The following is a 20,887-nucleotide window of genomic DNA, read 5'->3' as shown; positions in this document are numbered from 1 at the left end:
AACACATTTCTACACACTCTTAGAGTGGAAATAGCAGAGGATAATATACTGATTTAAATAAATTTCAAGCCGTCTAAATAAGAAGCATTTCTGTACAGTATATGGTAAGGGCAAACAGTTTGTTTACTTCACCTTGTTGGTTTCCTAAGTGTTTCTCTTTGCTTTTAAAATCAGATGAGCAAGAATACAAACTGAAATTCTTCAGTTCCAATTTATAATGCTAAGTATAAATATAAACAGTGAAGACTCAATTTCCAATGGTTTTCAAGCGGAACACATAATCCTTCCTACTTTGTGTTGTGCTTGGAAACCTGGATTTACAAAGGCAGTCTCTGGCCCACGGAAGGAGATAGGTGGGCCGTATTCAGCCCTTTTGTATTGCTCCCCTAAGGGCTACCAAATGGAACAGTGATTCCTTTTTTAATATGGGAAAACAAAATCAACTCTTACATATCGCACAAAGAAAAAATGTACTGCAGTAAAAGGGTATAAGATGATTTAACATAAATTAGTAACTCAACAGTTCCATTGTATTAGTTCTGTATTATGAAACAACTATTCTTTTTAAATGCATTACAGTATTGCAGATACTGTAATTGTGCAGTCAATAAACTGTATTGTGTTTAGCATGCACAATCAGCTACACTTCTTTAAATTGACCCTTTCAGGTCTGTCTTGATCATTATATTTTCTCGCTTTTATCTGGGTAATATCATGTCCCTTAAAAGACTACAGCTGCTCTGTTATATTAATGTATTTTATTTCCCATCCTTTCTTAGCAAGAAGAGTGGGAAAATATACCTTTGAAAAGGTCTGTTTACCTCTAGCTGCTCATCACAGTTATTAATTGCTCATGAGCAATCTTAATTCATGAGCAATCTTAAAACTCTTGAGGAAGCCATTAAAGTGAAAATCATACAGGAGGCAAGCCTAACCTAGGTCTTTTCTTTCTCAAGCTCAAAGAATTCCCTGTGGAAACTACTTTAACCACTGGAAAGCTCTTAACTGCTAGCACTTCAGAAGCTAGAACTACTTTCAGTGAAATGTGGCTCTTATTTCTGCCCATCCTGTGAATGGTGCTTCTACAGAAAAATCGGATTTAATTCCACCTGTTTCTCATTTTCCCCTGGATTGTTATCTCTTTAGGGTAAGTAAGCAAACAGTTGCTGTGAAAGTGTATTCTGTAAATGTGGTTGCTTCAGAAGGAAGACGTTTAGATTGTAATAAAGTTAAACAGGGTTAAATCAAAATGTGTTGTTGTAATTATTGTTGCAAATGCAGGACTTTTTGGATTGCCTTAGATATCTCTAATGCTTCCAATTAGGATAGAATATTAAAGAGGACCTACAATTTATATGACATAGTCCTTATCTGACAAGCCAGTATGTTAAGATAGGATTAACATCTCTATCTTGGAATTGGTTTTATGTATAGGATAGAGATGAAAAAGGGGATGGGGTGGCCATTTGCAAACAGTCTGTTTTATTGTGTTTTTTGGGTCTGCAAAGGGTATCATTAAGACACAACAACTAGAAAGAAGTTTCTGGTGGTCTGTCATATGGACAAAACTTCAATCCTCTGCAACATCAGGCTTGAAGAGAGGACTAAATGGCCTCTTTGAAGTCTTTCTTTGAAATGAGCAAGGCAATCCCTTGGCCCAAGGATCATATTCTATTTATGCTCCCCTTGCCAGTGATAGAGGCGACACTGGCCAAATTTACAAAAGAAGATCCACACAGAAAAATCCGGCTAATCCCTGATTGAAAGTTCATGCGTTGGCTTCGTTGTATAAGCTCTGGCAGATTTTCCCAGAAAACTGGATCTTTTGGTGAAAGAAGCCACCCTTCAAGGCAAACACAGTCAATGTCAGTGGCAGATTGCATGACAGTTTTCAAGTGCTCCTTGTCAAAGGCTGTACTCCTGCTCTGTTAACAAAAGGGTTAAATGACTGTTGGGAGCAGGTTCATCTAAGACCCATGAGAAAGCCAATTGGACTTGTATTGTGAATCAGCTGTCCTTCATTTGCCTGCAATTGTCGTGTGTTGTTCTAATGTACCTTTCAACCTTCATTATTACAGCAGATTCCAAGGGACAAAATAAAACAACTTGAATGCATCCAGAGAGACAGGAGCCATTTTCTTTTTCATGACTGCAGTTATACTGTTAAAGTTTTGGTGAGTTGAAAATATTTCTTAAAGCCTTGATTTATGGCATGGATCTGCCTTTGCCAGTGAATAGGATTTTTGTCTATATATGATCCCTGTCATGATGCTTAGAATTTGAATTCTACCTTAAAAAATTACAACTCTTAGCAGTCGTATTAAAGTTCCAAAAGCAATTCCAGGTGCTGATTCTAAACTGTTCATTGAGATGAACAATGGGGTGGAGGAAATGAGCACGTATTTTCACTTGAATGTCAAAATACTGTTTTGGAAGTGATGAACACTTGTATGGAAAAAAACAGTAAATTGAAGGATGTAATTTTACTATATATTTCTTAGCTTTTTCTTCCTGAAGGAACAAAATGTTGGCCAAGGTCCAGTTTTTCCAGTTTCTTCTGGATTTCCAGAGTTTCAAATGTCCTGTCTTTGGTACCCCCATTTTTTTTCTGTCAAAAACAGCTTTGTGTTAACCTGGTACATGTCTATACAGTGCATACAGCGCTCTTTCAGATGGGTGATGAGAGAAAAGGGTTGCTGGTGTCAGCCTATTTAGGTATGTTATCAGAAACCAGGGAATAAGCAAACAAAACATTGGGATATTAGAATGCTGCTCTATTTTGAATGAGGTGACCTCGTAATATGATTTTATTACTGCTCACTGCACTATATTCTGGAATTTAGGTGCTGTGAGAACTGCTTTGAAATGATCCATTGTACTTTAAGCCATCTACTTGATGAATACTATTGTCGATTGTGATCCTCCTTTTATCAATTAAACAATAAACTTGACCTCTGCTAACAGAACACCTGATATTGGCATTCCAGCTTTTATTCTCCGTAGAGTTGAGACAACCTAATGCAATGAAGAAAACAATTAGTCTTCCATTCCTTTCAGAAGAAATAGATGGACAGACTATACACCTTCTTTCAGGTTCTGTAGGTCTGTCTTTCATAATCTCAGAGCTCTGAAACTATTTTAGCTATGTCTTCCTTTAATTGGCCACAAGTCAATATTATACAATTTTTTTTCATACAATTAACAGATTCTTGGCTTTGTCAGTTGCAAAAGAATAAACTTTCTGTAATTCACCTCTGTATTGTTTTGCAGTGAATTCTACAAAAAAATTCTTTGTTATTGAAAAGCAACATTTGGGAGGTACACTCACCTTCAGTATTGACACATGCATGGCTGAAATGCTGATTTATGGAATTCTATTTACAGAGAGGGATTATAGCTTTTAAAAAATATGATTATATCATTTAATATACTTTTAAAGTAAATATGTTCCCATACACAATATGATTTTGTTACATAATAAAGCTTAGAAAGGATTTGCTATCCTTATACTTTTAGTGTAACCTAATTCTCATATTTGTAAATAGTGAAATACTGTACATTAAATTAAACTATTACGGAGTTATTTATTGTATATTAGTTAAACCTCCAACTACTAAAATCAAACTGATCATATTGAAGAGACGTTCCTTTAAAAGTTTTGGAAATGATGCTGCCTTGTAAACTCTAATTTGTGTATACATATTTTTTTTCCACATGGCCTAAGGAATCTATTGCAAAGGCATCAATACATACCACAATTGGGTGAGAGTGATAAGGAAAGAACGTTTTTTTTTCCGAGCTAACAGAGCAATGAAGCGTGACATGTTTCAAGAAACATATGAGTCCTGAGCAGTAAAAGAGCAATTATATATAAATGTGCTTTTTTATAGTGTCAAACCAAAGTAAATTTCAGTTTTTGTTTTTATGAAAGTCAAAATTACCAAAGGGTTTTTACACATATGATATATATATATACAGCATTTCCAGGGAGAACAATACCAGAATTCAGTAGGCACAGTCTAACTAATAAGGTATTTTGCAGGTGTTCTAGATGGGACCCTTCTGCAGTGTGTCTTGGATCGAACCCGACAAAGCCTTCTCTCTGGGTGCCAGATGGACACTTGCATTCCCCATACTCTCACACAGCTAAGACCTAGGCTTTTTTTCACAAAAGAAAAGCGCTTTGGCTGAAAGAAAACCACAGCTGAATTTTATGGTATCGCTTCTTTGCCAAGCTGATTTTAGCAATTCAAAAGGACGAGTGCATGGAAATACTGTTTCAGCAGCGTGGTAGATATGCTTTTGATGCAAGTTTGAATTGGCAGATTTTTGTCCCTCTAATATTTCTCCAGTCAGTAGGGAATCTTGATAAAATCCAGAAACACACAGAAACGATAAAACTGAGCTCCAAGTAAAGTTGGAGCAGATCTGCTTGTATTTAATATGCATGAATTAGTTATCATTATAATCGGTCATTTACTATACATAGATAATTTTAAGAAGCAAAAATGACAGTACATTTAATAGCTAAAATCTGTGCAATGCATTTGTATTTAAAAGAAAATGATTTGCTGGTGTCAGTAAAGCCTGAATTTTGAAAAAAAAAAACAAAACAATTACACTACACTATGCATATTAATACACTACATTTGACAATATTTGATGATCTTTCAAGCTACGGTATGCTATAACTGCAGTAGATTGTGGTTTAGTCTCTGTTTTTGCCGATAGCTGAGGATGTCTAGTTTCATACGGTACCATTTTTCATAACAGAATTTCTTGGGTTTTTGGGGGGAAATTCGGATTTTGAGTTAAGATTAGTGAAACAATTAAGCTGAAAAGGTGTTCACACATTTATGTAGACTGTGGTAAATGTTTGACTCATGTGTTTCCTACATTTTATAATCATACATTTGGAACCAGTTAGATAACCCATCAAAATTCTGACTTTCTCCATTCAAGCAATAATTGTATATTTGTACTCTGTTGTAAAAACATTGCATTTAGAGGAAAATGAATTTTGATGCATATAAATGTTTCAGCTGTACTGCATCACATCAGTCACAAAACTGCCACATCCATCACACTGAAAATCATTTTACTTAGCTCTGCTGAGTCCTGATATCTTATGGGCATGCTTATACTACTTGAAGTCCAGACATTATTGGAAGTTTAGGAAGACTTGTGTTTTTTTAAGCTGATTCATTTTGTGAATGTGACAATCCAGAGATTGCTTCTGGGTCCTTGCTGTGCAAAAGTTTGATATTAGCTCAGTTTAGTAAAAGCAATGTAGATATATTAAATAGAGAAGTGACACAGAGAGTGAATGACATACATAGAGCTACCTACAGTAATTTCTAATGTTTTATCATGCTGAGGAATTTGCTGAGGGTCTTGAACACCATTTACCTCAAGAAATGTCCCAACAAACATTTAAAATGATGTTTCTGCATCCTGTAACAAGATAAGTAATATTTTGGTAAGGAATCACTTTGTGTGGTATCAAATACATTAAAGACTTTAATTATGTCACAATTCCAATGTTTCAATGAAAAAAATATATTTAGTAACACTGAAAGCTTCTTAAGATTCCTTTTCACAAGTGCATCTACAGTAAATATTGTTTCTACTGTATTTAAGACTTTTCTCCTTAAAAAAATGCTTTTTAGCATTTGTTTTCTTCTAAAAAATGAAGGCTGTCAAAAGATGACTTTATTTATTTGGCTGTACCTTGGTATGTGCCTTTTATTACCCTGTTATTTTACTTTTAAAGTGTTTTCCATGATAGTGATAAATAAGACTTATGAAACATTCGCATTCTGGCACAGTATTAGAAATACCCCATCTGCTTGTCACTGAAAGTTATGTCACAACTTTAAACTGATTTCACATTCGGCCTCATAGGAATGATATGAAAACCTCAAATAAACATAATGAAAATCTTAAGTGTGAGGGGCAGCCATCTTAGTCTACTGTTGGAGACCTTGTTATTTTGCTGAGATAATATCCAACTCGACTTACGTTTCTGTGCATAATATTTCATTATATGTGATGACTAATGTTGTGTAAAAAGATAAAAAAAGAAGGCAGTTGGATTAAAAAAAAAAACAAGCTCATTCCTGTAGTGTTGAAAGAGTTACTCTCAGCTTTGGGTTAGGCAGCAAATTACCTGTTTATGTTGTTTTCTAATTGTTTATAAAATGAAACTAATGAGATTTTGAGCACACTGTTACCTGATATTAGGCTGTTTTGATGAGTGAGGCAAATTGCTGTAGTTAACAAATGTAAAACCATCAGTTTTATTGATACAGGTTTGTGTATGTGTGAAATTAATCAAAGCGTGGGCGATGATGAACAGTTTCTGTAGAATTCTGTCAAAGGTTAAGAGCTAGTTATTTTTAAGAATGACATGAATCTACCAGAGACAGTGATTGCCTAAATGACCATTGTAATTACCAATTACTTCTTGAAGCAGAGAATATATTCACGGCATGTAGCCCACTAAATACAGACAGGCATTAGCCCATTTACGTACTAATGCACATAATTTAGATCCTGAAAAGGGCAGATGGGAACACAATGAAAGATATAATAGATACTATCTAATATCATTCCAAAGAATATTGGATTCATCGAAGATGAATATTACTTTATGTCAGATTGTTTTTGTATAAAACAGTCAAAATATATTTCATCTCCCTTTTTCATTTTTGTATCTTTTATAATGGGGATTAGTAAAACACTACAGATAACAGAGATGTAAAATGTTTTTTTTTTGCGTGCACATCACCTCCACCCACAGCAAAACCCGAAGAGTCTTGCCTGAATTTCCTCGGAAATGAAGCCATTCCATCCAGTCCAAAACACCAGGTCGTCCTCATAACCTCTGCGGTTCAGTGAAGCTGGGTAGGTTGTGAATCACAAGAAATGTATGTGGCACAGATCAAGAATTTATTTTCTTTCAAAACTAAAAGATCAAGAATGTATTTTCTTCCAAAACTGAAAAAAAAAACAACAACTTGATGACAGGCTTGACTACCGAAAGCCTATTTTCTAAATTAGGCATAAACTGCAAAGCACTGCATCTTCAGCGAGGAAGTTGTAACATCTTATAAATAAATTAAAATGACAAAAAGGGAAAACATAAACAAAATTCAGATACCATAAGGGGTGTTGAGACTTAAAATAATGAGGCTTTCCTTGTTCCCTTTTAGAATGCTGCCTGGCATGTTGGCGTAGTGTGCTATTATCTGGGAGAACAATAAGGACGTGTGTACAGTGTTGTGGCCTGATGTCATCTTGGTTCTCTGAATCAGATTAATACTTTGAGTGCGAGATGATTATTGAAGTTGGCTTGGAATTTAAAAAGGAATGGGCAGCAACAAGCACGCTTGGTTTAAAAACTTCAAACCTCACACCGTTATTCAACAAAGACATTGCTATAATTACTGCCCAAACAGATGTGTTCTCCTTATTACGCAGTTGCTTGAAACATAGGGTAATTCCAGGAGGTTACAGATTCACAGTACTATATAGTTTATTTTTGCATATTAATGACTAGATTGAAATGTTTATTAAAACAGCTCTCCCTCCCACACACCCTACCCCCTCATACTCCTCGTGGCATCTATGTTTCATTATCTTAAATCATGTATATATATATTTTAGTAAACAAAGCACAGACTTTGTTCTCATATTTGCTTCAAAAATGTTCGTCCCCCTCTGTCAAAGCTGCTAAGCAATATTGTCAGTTTATACTGTACTTAACAGCTGGCACTTCAGTAATTTCTTTTTAAACAATACTTGGTAAATTCCAGGGGCTGCATTTCTCTTTCTCATAACATGCCCTCGCTGCATTTCTTTCAGTGGAGACAGACAAATTCGTTTGGAAATTCTTCAGATAAAACGGAGTCCATGACAAATTTGATGTCCCACAACATGATGTTTCATTTTCATATTGAACAATTGTTAGTAAAGCAAGAAAACTCCAACACTGTTAAAACGGTAAATAAGTAGTTAATGGATTGCTAGTATTTAGTGCACCAATATTTATGGTTCTTAAGAAAAAAAGGCCACAGGTTGACACTTAAAAAATAATTAAAAAATAATAATTAAGGGACCGTATTTGGTGTGACACGCTAATCATCTGATGTGTCCTGAATCCCACGTGTTCAGAAAATTACCAGTTTGAGTTCAGACCTCGCCAAATTGCTAAGCTTAGCAGGGAGTCTTCAAACAGTTCAAAACTGGCATCTGTGTTCCCAGTAGGTCTGGAAAAAATCATCAGGGATTGCGTCTTCTCTTGTCTGAAATGTTTATTTTTATCGATCTATTTTTTTTAAAAATTCTTTTAATTTTTTTTTGAGCTATAAAAGGTATCATAGATTTCCCAGCTCCAGTGCAACAGCTTTTTCAACGCAGACTATGAATTTTTGTCTCCTGGACTGAAGCAGAAAATTGCTGATGTGGTGTAATTTTTGAGTCCAATAGGTTTTGAGTTCATTTAATGGGACCAGGTACTTGTTAAGTCTGAGAAACTGATTGCTTTTATGTTCTACTGCAATGCATTTCTATTTCAGATTAAAAGAAAAAAATGCCTTTGTGTAGAGGAAAATACTGTACAAGCAAGTAGAATGATATGTTATGACTTAATATTTCACAAATAACTAACTAGGATGAGATAAAGCATTTTATAAACAGTATATAAACATTAAAATTGGATTTATACAGTATAGTAAAGTTCAGTGGTCATGTAGACATACATAATATGATTGCACGTGCTACCTCACTGATATTTAAGTTTAGGACATAAAATGTCTCTAAAAGGTATCTCTAATTTGTAATCTACTTACAAATATTTTTACTTCTACAAACGATCCTTCTTTCCAGTTGCAGTATTAAAAATTAGATAAATATGTGACATAAAACATAGGATTTATAGATTTGATCATGGTTTCCTTGATAGTCTCTTCTGTTATGCTTTGTGTACTTCTCCTTAGCCAGTAAGCATATAGTGCATGCCTGTGCAGTATGTTATTGCAGAAACAGTTGATTTCTATGAACTACAAAGAAATATCAGAAAACTTTATGATGGCTAAACCTAATAATAAGAAAACTCTGTTTAGCATGAAATAAGGTTGCATGGGATAAAGGTAATATACACTAAAATTGAACACAGGGATTTTATGTTTGTGCACACTGCCGTAATACTGCTAGTAATGCTCCATAAATCCTGTAAATACAGCAAATGTATTTTGTATTGTTTTTCGTATTGTAATTATAACAGCAGAATCAATACGCCATTTAAAACATTTCTTTCAGATTTTCAGCAAAATGATGGTTCTGATTCATTTCTCACTTTGTACTTTTTGGCTGCTTACTGTGCTTATAAGTACCGTATAATGCTTGAAATAATTGTTGTTTTCATAGTAAGAAAGGGCATATCAATTAAAAATAAGTAGTCACCGCAGTTATTATGTCACCGCACAGTGGTGAAACTGCAATTAAAGATTTTTTTCCTACAAAGATTGAAGGTATTTTTCTCAATAATTTAAGTAAATTATATTAACACACTTTTCCATAGGCATATTCATGAACAATTAAAAAAACAAAAACAAATTCAAATTCAAGGAAAGTAAGTAATAAGTAATTCTTTGGATGTCTGTAAGTTTTCCTAGGGCTCTGTTTCTATTGAGTGAACGTTAAAATGTTTAACGTAGAGTAGAGCATACTTCTAGGAAAATAAATCATATATATATATTTAAGTGGAAAAGAGACATTAACTAATATTGACATTATTAAACTCTCAGATTAAAGGAAAAAAAATTGTTTTATTCCTCTATGTTTTCAGGGTCAGTTAGTGGTTGTTGACTATGACTTTGTTAATTTTAGTAACTCAGTTTTAAGGATTCTACATAGAATGATGGCCTCCTATCTGTTAGTTTTATTATGTGTAATTACTAGGTAAAAATCTGTGAAATTTGTCAGACTAACCCTATAGATAGCATTGCCTCTGGTTACAGAGGTAGTACCTCAATTATTCTTATTTTTGAACGAGTGGGTCATCTCACTGGCCTGGTTAAGTCAGTTTTGGGTCCCCTTGTGTGTACTGGATTGTTTACACTGAGTCAGCACAGTTTCATTTGAATATAACAATGCATTATAATGTGACTTTTTCCCATTGAAACACCTTGAATTTTAGTTTCAGTACCCTTACTTACTGTTGTTGTTTTCTTGCATTTTCTTTCTTGCAGACAGTCACGATAATTATTATAGATTTAGTTTTCTCTTAAAGGGAATGTGTAGCTTTTCCCTGCATACTGCTTGTTTAGTCTTTAAAATAATAAAAACGCCCTTTTCTCCATGGAATATTTTAATGCAATTTAGAATAAAAAATTGCAATGACACAACAGCAACAATTGCATTGTAATTTCAATTTAGACAGAAACAAATATAACATTATATATACTCTTCAATTAAACCATTGTAGATAAAAAATTCTGAGTACGTCTGTTGGCAGGTTTATAGGTTGCAGTTGAATGTGTTGTGTGTGGCTGAATATGTATATTTAGAAAATGGCTTCTGCTGTAGACACACCAGCAAGGTACTGCATACTGTATGAAGATATTTGTAGATGAGCCCAGCTCAATAAGTGTAGGAAGAAGAAGATGAATAGTTATGCCCTCTTTAATTGGCAGAACAATGCAATCATCTTTCCAGTGCTGGTCCCCAGTCACCTCTCAGATACACTGCAAATCTATAAAGTATTATGTATTGAGAGCAGTGAGGCAGTACAAGTTTATTCTTTCACCTTGCATCTGGAGCTTCACATCTCTGGGGTTGCCATTACCTTTGTATTAGATTGTACAACTAATGTGCATTAAGGGGAATTAACGTACAATTAAGTATATTTTAACAAACATTACATACAGGTTATTTATAAAGAAATGTATATATTGTGCAACATCTCATATATACTGTAGTAAATGTAATAATAAAATTAAGACAAACCCTATACCTTCTTCATCTTTTTGCATGGGGGGGATGTGATCCACATGCAAATTACACTTTATAAATGTATAATTTATTTGTTATGTATATGAAGTTATGTATAAGTTATTACCTTTATGAAACTACAAATTATAAAGACATTTATATACGAGTACCATCTGAGTTTAGATAATAAACATTATTTATCATTAGCAGAGATCAGAACTACAAAGTTATTAACACTCTATTAATGCTTTGTTAATGCATTGCCAGTTATGGCCCCAAAGGCAAATAGTATTCTTTGAAATCACCAAACTTCGAACTTGTTCATCAATCTAGAGTAGAATGCAAATTGATTGCAGGTGATGTAGGAGCAGTTCTGTCAGGACGAAAGCCCAACACATTATTTCCATCAGTAGAGGTTTGACTTTGTGTAACGTTCACTGATACACAGCTCTCAAACATTCCTGTCTTAATACAGATAATACATCTTTTATTTCCTTCTAATTATTATTCAGTATTCACGTTCTTTTTGTAAAGCAGACTCTGAATAAAGATGCTTTACAGCAATATAATTCAAGGCCTATTCAACAGGTATACTTTTCCCAGTTTGCATCCAAAGTGATGACATGCTAATGCTAAGAAAATATACAACATCCAAAATTGTGTTTGCATTAAATTTGACTTTAATAAAAAAATGCGTTTAAAGATGCAGTTCTCTAGCACTTTACTAGAATATTATGAGAAGGACTAACTGCTCCAGAGTTAGTGCATTCTACTGCACACTAACAATTCCATAAGGTGATGAATGTGATGGACGATTTGCTGTTAAATGATTTTAAGGGAACTATGTCTGTTGGTTAAAAAGGTTAAAGACCTTTTGTCTTAATTTCAGATGTTTCAGATTTTAGTTAATTAATTGAACCAATTGTTTGGATTAGACATTTAATCACTTGATTTTTAGGTCCTGGTCACCTCAAGCACCTGCAAAATACACAGCAATTGTTTATCAGGAAGCACTGATATCAGCAACATCATTTTAAAGCCCCATTTCAAGGAATGCACTATTTTAAAATGATGTTCATTGCTTGATTCTGGTCTTATTTTTATTATTTTCTTTAGGAACATTTAACAATGTAGCTGAATCTTAATACTCTTTTCTTAAGTGCTGTTTGAGGCTAACGCTTTCTGAACTTTACTTACTCTAAAACTCTTTAAAACTGAAATGTTGCTGAAAAAGTTATATGTATTGCAGGATTTAAGTATTACTAGTTATAGGAGTTTTGTTTACAGTAGGTCTAGTATTTAAAGATAACATTTTGTAGGAATGGATACATTGTCCATGTCCATGTACATTTTATACATTTCCCTTGAAGGATTTCGGATAGGAATAATAAACAATAAATAAAACTAATAACAAAAATGTGCAATAGAAATGAATAATATTCTAAAGTAGGTCTGGTCTTAAAATGACTTGACTTGGAGCAAGACTATAAAGTGAGACGAACTGTAATGTGCAGGTGCCATCTATATGTCAGTTTCTCACACAGGCTGATGATAAATCTTGGATGCAACTCATCTGCAAAGAAAACCTCCTAGAGCTGATAGCAGTCAATCTGAAGTTGTGGGTGGGCTGGAGGTGACCTGGTGATTGATATGTTGATGAAACACTATCCCTGTTTTGGTAAAGTAACAAATTAATCCAGCCAAGCATGCACAAGCAAAGATCTATACGACACAAAAACCGACATACCTTTGAGGGAGAAGTGCCTGAATTAACCTTGGTCAAATGTACAGTATCAAAAGCAAGTGCCATACCTTTTTTGTGCTACATGCATGCAAAGTCTTGATCACAGCTGATGATCAGAAGAAAACAAAACTTTTTAGGGAAACTTCAGTGCAAAAAAAACAAAACTTCAGCTACAGCAGATCATGGAACTCCTGAGATCTGACTGAATATTGAAAGGGGCCGCCTGTCAAACACTTGAAATCCATTGTCTGTCACTTCTTTTAGATTATAAGGAAGTAGCCTTAGGTGAGCTGCCTTTCTGGTGTGTCTTGTTTTTTCTGTTATTTAATTTTGACCCTGCAATGTTAGTAGAATTTTAAATAAACTGCCTTACTGGATGTTTTCAGTAACAGTTCATGTAAAATTAATCTATGTGGCATCTTTACTGAAGTTTGATTTAAAGCAAAAGAAAATCCTGTCATAAATTATTTTATCTGTATCCATCCCAACACTGTATGTTGTTCTGTTAAAAAATGCATTACCTCTCTCATAATTAGGAGAGCAACTGTGCAGTCATTTGCCATTACTGAAGAATGCTATGGAATGTTTCTAATGGATAAGCCAGCACAACACCTTAATATTTAAAAAAAAAACATTCTTGCTCATAAATTTGAGGCCATAATTTAAATTCATATTTTCAGTCTAAATTATATAGGTGTTTATTTGAGTATAAGTCAGAAAAGTCATTCTTATTCAGATGCACAATAAGCTCTAGTAATGTTTTCTATAATGCAAGTCAACAGCATAATGTTGTTTCTAATAATGTACATGCATATTTGCTGCAGACAGTGATTATATGTAGCCAGTATATAAGCAGAGTGATTTTAACACAATGTGACAAAATGCAAAGAACTGTAAAAAGGGAAAGTATTTTCTTGGAGATAACACCTTTGGAAGAACTACCTTGAAGCATTAATAACTAGACTGGATGTAATCTTCAGATTTAAGCTATTAAGGTGCATTTATCTGTGACCCTCAATTTATATTATTAAAGTTAAAGTCCATGAAACTGACTTTAGACAAAGACTAAGGTATTACCTCTTGAGAAAACCTAAGTGCTGTTTGAAGCTTTGTCTTACAATGTGAACTGGATATTAAATATGCTTTATCTTAAGTTTCTTTTAGCCAGGATAAAGCAAATATCTTATTTCAATTGTATGCACTTTATGATTGTAGTAGTCTATTTGTTAATGTATTTATGACAATAATGTAATGTTTTTATTATTGGAATATTATTATTATTATTATTATTATGTGTAGAGATCATGAAAAGTAAAAAACAACAACACAGGAAACACATTTAAATCATGTGATGACCAAAATGTAAGTTGTTACATGATTATAATTAGTAAATGACGCACCACTCTTACAGGCTAAGAACTTGTTTGTTAGGTAAGGAAGATAGGTTGTCTCATGCTTAATGCAAAGGACCTGTAACTGCTGTATGTGCTCCTGGTTCAAGTTCTGCTTAAGTCACTTAAGTTCTTTGTGTTCTGTCTTTTAGATGAGATACAAAACTCAGGGCAGGGACCCAACAGCAGTATATTCTGATGTACAGCATACCTGTTTGTCTCACCAGGTATCATTGAGAAGATTCCAGTGAGATGATTTCAGTGTTTTATACAGGAGTCTTAACAATTACTTGATTACTATCCATCCATCCATTATATAACCAAAAGTGTGTTTTTTGTGGTTAAACAAATGTAAAATTCTCATGTTTTTATCTTAGTTTTACGTATGATGGACATATTTTCATGTATGATGGTATTAAACTACATTTAAACAACTGATTTAGATCTACAGTAAATACTACACTGTGTGTACACACTACTGAACCATGTACCCTTTAAACAATTTCAAATATGGCTTAAGGAAATATCCTATTAATCAATACCCCACTGGGATAGATCTCCAAGACAAAGAGGTGAGGGAGTATTTGTGGAAAACCTAGAAATTGTCATGGGCAAATCTGTGCTTCAACCCAACCGAGAATTTAGCCTTAGCTTCAGTATCCTCTGAGGTGTCAAGGTTGATGGAATTAACCTATAGGTAATTTTTTCTTACATATTTTACAATTAAACTCAAATCTTAAGTGCACAATTTATTTAAACTCCATTACTCACCGCTTGAATTCCTTTAGGAAAGCACTGAAATTGTTGAAGCTGCATCCCACCCATTTCTGCACTTTGCCTATTACCTTTGCGTTCTTCTTTGAGAAAATTCACTTGGCGAGTATTGGCTGTGGAATTAAACAAATGAAAATCCAGACTTTCAGTTGAACCCTTGAGCCCAATTTTCAAAGTGTGCACTCACTAACATACTTGGATGCGCTGAGGGTATTTCCACTATAGTGCCAGGAAGCCCGCTAGTAGTAGCTCAAGGGGAACTTTTGAGAAACATTAACATGTATAATTGTCTGGATTGCAATAATTATATGACTTCAAGGCTCTGAAAGGATTTGCAGCCTCCATCAAATTCCATATGAATGACTTGGAAGACTTGAAGTTATTATATTTTCTGCTGTATGATGTTTAGGCAATAAATTTGATACGATATGCAATGAAAGAGGCACACAGATATGTGGAAAACAAACTCATATCTTCTTTATTATGAATAACCTACATGAAAGGTCACTGTGATGACAATAGTATGATTGATGTTACAAGCATCCAATTAAGTTATTCTAAAAAGGAGCCCCAAGCGTTCAGTGCTTATTAAATATAAAATAGCTAACTCAAAAGTCAGAGGTCTCCATGCTTTCCTTCTGTCCTGTACAACTAAGAGCATAACTCTGAATTATTCATAATGTTGATGAGAGGGTCAATAGCTGAGAAATCCTCATTATAAATGTTTGGAGTGAAGCTCAAAGGTCACTCAACAACTTTTTGGATGTCTGAACAAGTAATTTGAATAAAGACGTACAACTATGGTGTAACATTTATTTGTTTCTGGCATTCATGTCTCTGAAGCTTTGATCGTTGATTCTTCTCTTCATGTCGGGAATCTTGACACCACATTTGAGTGCCTAGTGTCACTGTACAGTACCTTATACTCAACGCTGGTTTTAGTTGTAATTTAGTCCTGCTTTTTCAAAAAAGGAGAAAATTGCCCATCAGATTTTATACAGCTGTAATGTAAGAATTTAGGTAGCTTAAAAAAATCAGAAACTTTAGATGCAAACATACAACATGGATGCAATATTAAAAGAACAAGAACACTATTTAAAAAGGGAACAAACGACAATGGACTGAAATTTTTACTCTGACCTAATAGCAAATCCAGATAAAACTCTGAAAAGAAAAAAATGTTGGATGTAAAGGGTCCCTTTGTTCTGGCAGAATTGTCTTGTGGGATCCGTTTTTAACTTTTTTTTTGTCCTGTGCATCCGGACTGAAATACAGATGATAATAATGTGTCATTTTGTTCTGGAATTTAAGTCATTACCTGCTAATCGATGCCTTTGAAGAGCTAATGATTATAATGCCCTCCAGAAACATATTATTGCTATATTAACCTTTGTATATACTTTTATGCATAATACTCTTGCACATTAAGTGATCTGTAAATCATACTTCTTTAGAATGCTATTACAGTCTACAGTATATACTGGCTCTGTCTTTTTCTTAATCCAATGCTTTTTGTGTTGTTTCTCTACTTTTTAATAAGCAATCTAGATTGCCCATTCCTCACTACATTGCCAAAATTCTCAACCCAACAATTCAAGTTTGATCCAGCTACCAACCTACACAAAGTGTCAATAGGGGATTCTATGAATAACGATACTAAACTTGTGCCCTTTTTAGTCTATTCCATTTTAGTACTTGTTCCTTCATATTGCAAGTGAAAATATTTAACTGGTTGAAATAATGTTTGTAAAAGAATTAGATAAAAATGCTCCAGAATGCACACTGTGGTAACCAGAAGTGCCTTTTACTGGTAACTCCACCATTAAATGCTATCCTAAAATCTCTGTTTTAATATGTAGTTCTCCCAAGACAATTAGAAGTAAAATGAAGCTTTTGCTAAGGGATTTTTAGGGACAGCAGAATGGAACAAGTAAATATTTTCTGCTGACATACTGCATTGCAACTGCAAACATATTAATTTGTGGAAGAAACATGTACAACAATTTAAACTTGTAACACTGAAAAACATTCAATATGGCAATTTTAACTACACTACATAATGCTTTGCAAATAGTAATGAAAATATAGAATCCCTGACATCTCTTCAGGAGAGAGGACTACTTGTAGACATCCTGTAGCTTAGCTGTACACTGCAGCAGTAGAAATTATAGGCATTAGCTGGTCTGTATGTGAATGTCAATTGGGGGAGTTCATGTGCAACTCTTGGCTCTGATGGTGTTGATTATTAAGTGCAGATAAAACATCTAGTGCAAAATGGACTTTTGACAGAGACCTTATCTCTAAGTCCTCCAGGCAATTAACACTAATTACAAGGACAGCTCTACCACTACATTCAATGTGGTGTTAAGAGAGCTGGTGGCAACACTGCCAGTGAACTGTTAGTTGACATCCATAATGTCTTTAAATGCAGCACCTCCTACACTCCCTCATACTGTCTCTCTTCATGTCAGTCACATGCATCAAAATTTTCCTTTCTCATTTTGAAGTGCACTTTTACAGTCCATTTTTTTCTTTGCCTCTGGATTTCACAAAGCTTTTGATATTACACACCGCCTTCCTTAATTTGACCATATTAGGAATTTTCTTAAAGTGATGAAATACAAATGAAGTGCATTAAGGCATTTGTTAGGATATCATGATTCCTTTTAAAGAGGTTTTGATTACCCGTTAGGAGTTTCACATCTCTGGAAAATATGTGCATGAAGTTAACATTGTGATTACTGTGATATTAAATATAGAACTCCTATTAATTATGTTTACATGGCAAGCATCAACATCTGTGCAGCAGATTAGAATGAATTGTATGGAATTGTAGGTCATTAAAGTGTTGCGTCAACATTCATGCTTCAATATATACAACAGATAAAAGAAAAGTGTGGAGTTCTGTAAACTAATTTGAAATTTTAACCCCCCCCCAACTACTTTTTCTTAACCTAATACATCCCATGTTATGTTGATTAGAAATGATAAATATAGATATAGAGGGGGCACATACTGTATGAGGGTCTGGAGTTTAAGAACATCTCATGCTGTCAATTTGCTGTCCATGGATCCAATACAATTCAGTGTGACAGAGATGGGGTTGATAAGCACACAGGCTTCAAACAGCATGACACCGTGGTCTAAGTGTTAAAAAGCTATGAGAGTGTCCAGGCAGTTAAAGACATGGAAGTCTCAGACTGTCTAAAAGTTCTAATTAAGCAATAATAGTCACCAAGGAGGTCATTCTCAGCCATTAACAAGCGCCTGTAGATAGTTAACGGCCCAAGGCATAACTGAGGGTTGTTAATGCTCCCATGGAGGTCGTTAATGGCTGGTCACGAATGGCATTCAGCCCATTATTGTGATTAGAAACCAATTGATAGATAATAGTAAAAAATGATGGCTTCCTATTTCAGAAATATGGAGTTTGGTTGAATGGTGGAAGAATTAGTAGCACAGTAGCTAGCTGAAAGGTAGCCGAGATCATCCTGATAATCCTTTCTGATGATAATTTCCTTTTGTGTGGCACCTTTAAGCTTATCAATTTAAGAAGGGCTTAGGTGTTTACTTCCAGTTGGATTCCTAGAGGGTCACACTGCACAAGACATGTATATTCTCCAGTCTAATGACATAATAAAAGAGTCACATTGAAAATTCCATTGTTACATTCTAATATAAATAAGAATTAAATAAGAAGGTTGCTAAAATTTACTTGTTATGGGTTTTTTCCAAAGCATAAAAGGAGTTTGTTACAGGAAAACATGCAAATACAGTATGTGGATATTTTAAGCAGCAGTCATTATTAAGTCCCTTGTGTGGAACATTGTTTAGAAATCAATTCAAGTCAGATGTTTTCATTTAGATGTTTTTATTTACTGTAGAAGTTTTGATTCAGATGATTTAAATTAGTATAATTCCACTTATGGCAGACAAGTTATACTTACTGTATCATTGAGTGTTCTGAATTGGAAGTACAATTTAAAGCAAGGTGCTGAAAAAGGTTTCAGATTGGTATTAAAATATAAATGTACTGAGGAAAGTTTCATCTTTAAATCTGTGTAGATTTATCAAAAGTGGTAAAATTGTGGATTGAAATTTTAACATTTAATCGAACCACAATTTTATATAAATTAATTGTTCTATTTGTTTTTATATAAGTGTCAGTCATGTTTCAATGTACTTTCCCAAAACTAGTCAGTTGCTTTTATAGCAACAGAATGTGATTCTACATAATGACAAACTTTGAATTAAATCACAGCCAAGCAAGTAAAGTCCAAGGATACTGTTTTATCTTATACTGTAACAACCAAATATATTCATTTCATACCAAGAGCATAGTCAATTTATATCATAACATATTTTACGTTTGTTTGCTTAAAAGTACAGTATATTTTTCCTCCTTTTGGTGAAACACTCCACTTCACCTTGGACAGTAAGTGAATTTATTATGAACCTTGAAAATATATAGACTTTTCAGAACAACGAGTGCTCTTAATTTTGTTTCACTTTTGCATACAGTAGTTCTTCCTTTGTGGGAATAGTACAGTACATGTCAGACAAAAGACCATCATCACTTTTTGAGGAAACTGTGATGATTACCTACTTTCCAGATACAGATTTTCAATTTCAATGAAAGGTACATTACCCTTTGAAACCAAAGTATGTAAAAATAAAGTTTATTCCAATGCTTAAAGTATTGCAGTTACTTGTATACTGTCTATTGATTTAAGCTGGTTGTAGTGCTTTTGAAAAACAACAAACAAAACCAAGCAGCAAAGAAATATACTTCTCTATAGATGACACAGGCAACAGTCTTCTGATACATCCAAAAGTACACAAAAAAGGGCAGATGGAATAACATCTTAATTCATTTGAAAGTGAACAGTACTGTATCTGTTTTGAAGCATGGTTTCTTGGATTACAACCAACAACACTGTAGACGCAGAACCATGTTATAAATAGTCATTAAAATCTACAGTAATATGTTCTAAACTCCCAATGATGGCCTTTCTATTTTTCTCCTTTATTTTATTTTGTTTCAGCATTCTGATAGCTAGGAATCGGCAAAAGGTATAAAAAAGAAATGTATGTGAAGCTAGAAACACATTGATATATACAGTAGTACAGCAAGGAACAACAACTAACTCAAACCTAAGAGTGAAAACTATACAGCAGAAACATTTGGAAGCTGATTTTTTAAGTTATTCTTTTAAATTACATTTACAAAGGCAGTGCCAGAAGAAAGCCTAAGAATGATTTTACCACAAGTTTGGGAAAACCTTGTAATGTCTGTATACACTGAAATATGTAAATTGTTCCTCTTTAGATTTCGTTTTTTTTGGCTTTAATGGAATTTGTTGATTATATCGTGTCAACCTCACAACTATTGTAGAATTGTAGAACAGTCTTTCATAAATATAAAATCAAACTTAAACAATGTTTCAGGACATCCTGCTAGTACCGGACAGAATATCAAAACAATAAATAAAGGTTTGGGATCTTAGTGCCACATTAAGAAACTTCTCTAATTTTCTGGTTATCTAATCCTTTCTACAACCAACTATTTGTTATGTTTACTTTTTGCATAAAATTGAGAAGCAGCTTAATTTATTATGACTTTGCAGTTGTACAGAAGCAGTAATGTTAATAAAATGACTTGGGTACTGTTGCAGCAAGTTGTATTAGAATGGTATGACCTCAGGGAATACTACTCTAACAAAACTGCTTAAGAAAAAAGAGCAGAACGAAATAATCTATAATATCTGTCATTTTCTGGAAACTACATATTCGCCTTTCCATAAGTGTTACCAATTTTATAAAATGGGAGTTTGTTACCAATTTAGAAACAAGTTGTACAGAGCAGAAAAAAAATATTGCCCTTGTTACAGTTTCAGAAAGAAAACTTACACAAGAACTTTTAAAGATACAAATTTAATTTGTACCCACTACAAATTAGCTAAGTACACTAATGAAAAAATAA

Source organism: Lepisosteus oculatus, chromosome 20, assembly GCF_040954835.1.
Source record: "Lepisosteus oculatus isolate fLepOcu1 chromosome 20, fLepOcu1.hap2, whole genome shotgun sequence".
NCBI lineage: Eukaryota > Metazoa > Chordata > Actinopteri > Semionotiformes > Lepisosteidae > Lepisosteus > Lepisosteus oculatus.
Note: the sequence above shows the minus strand (reverse complement) of the source record.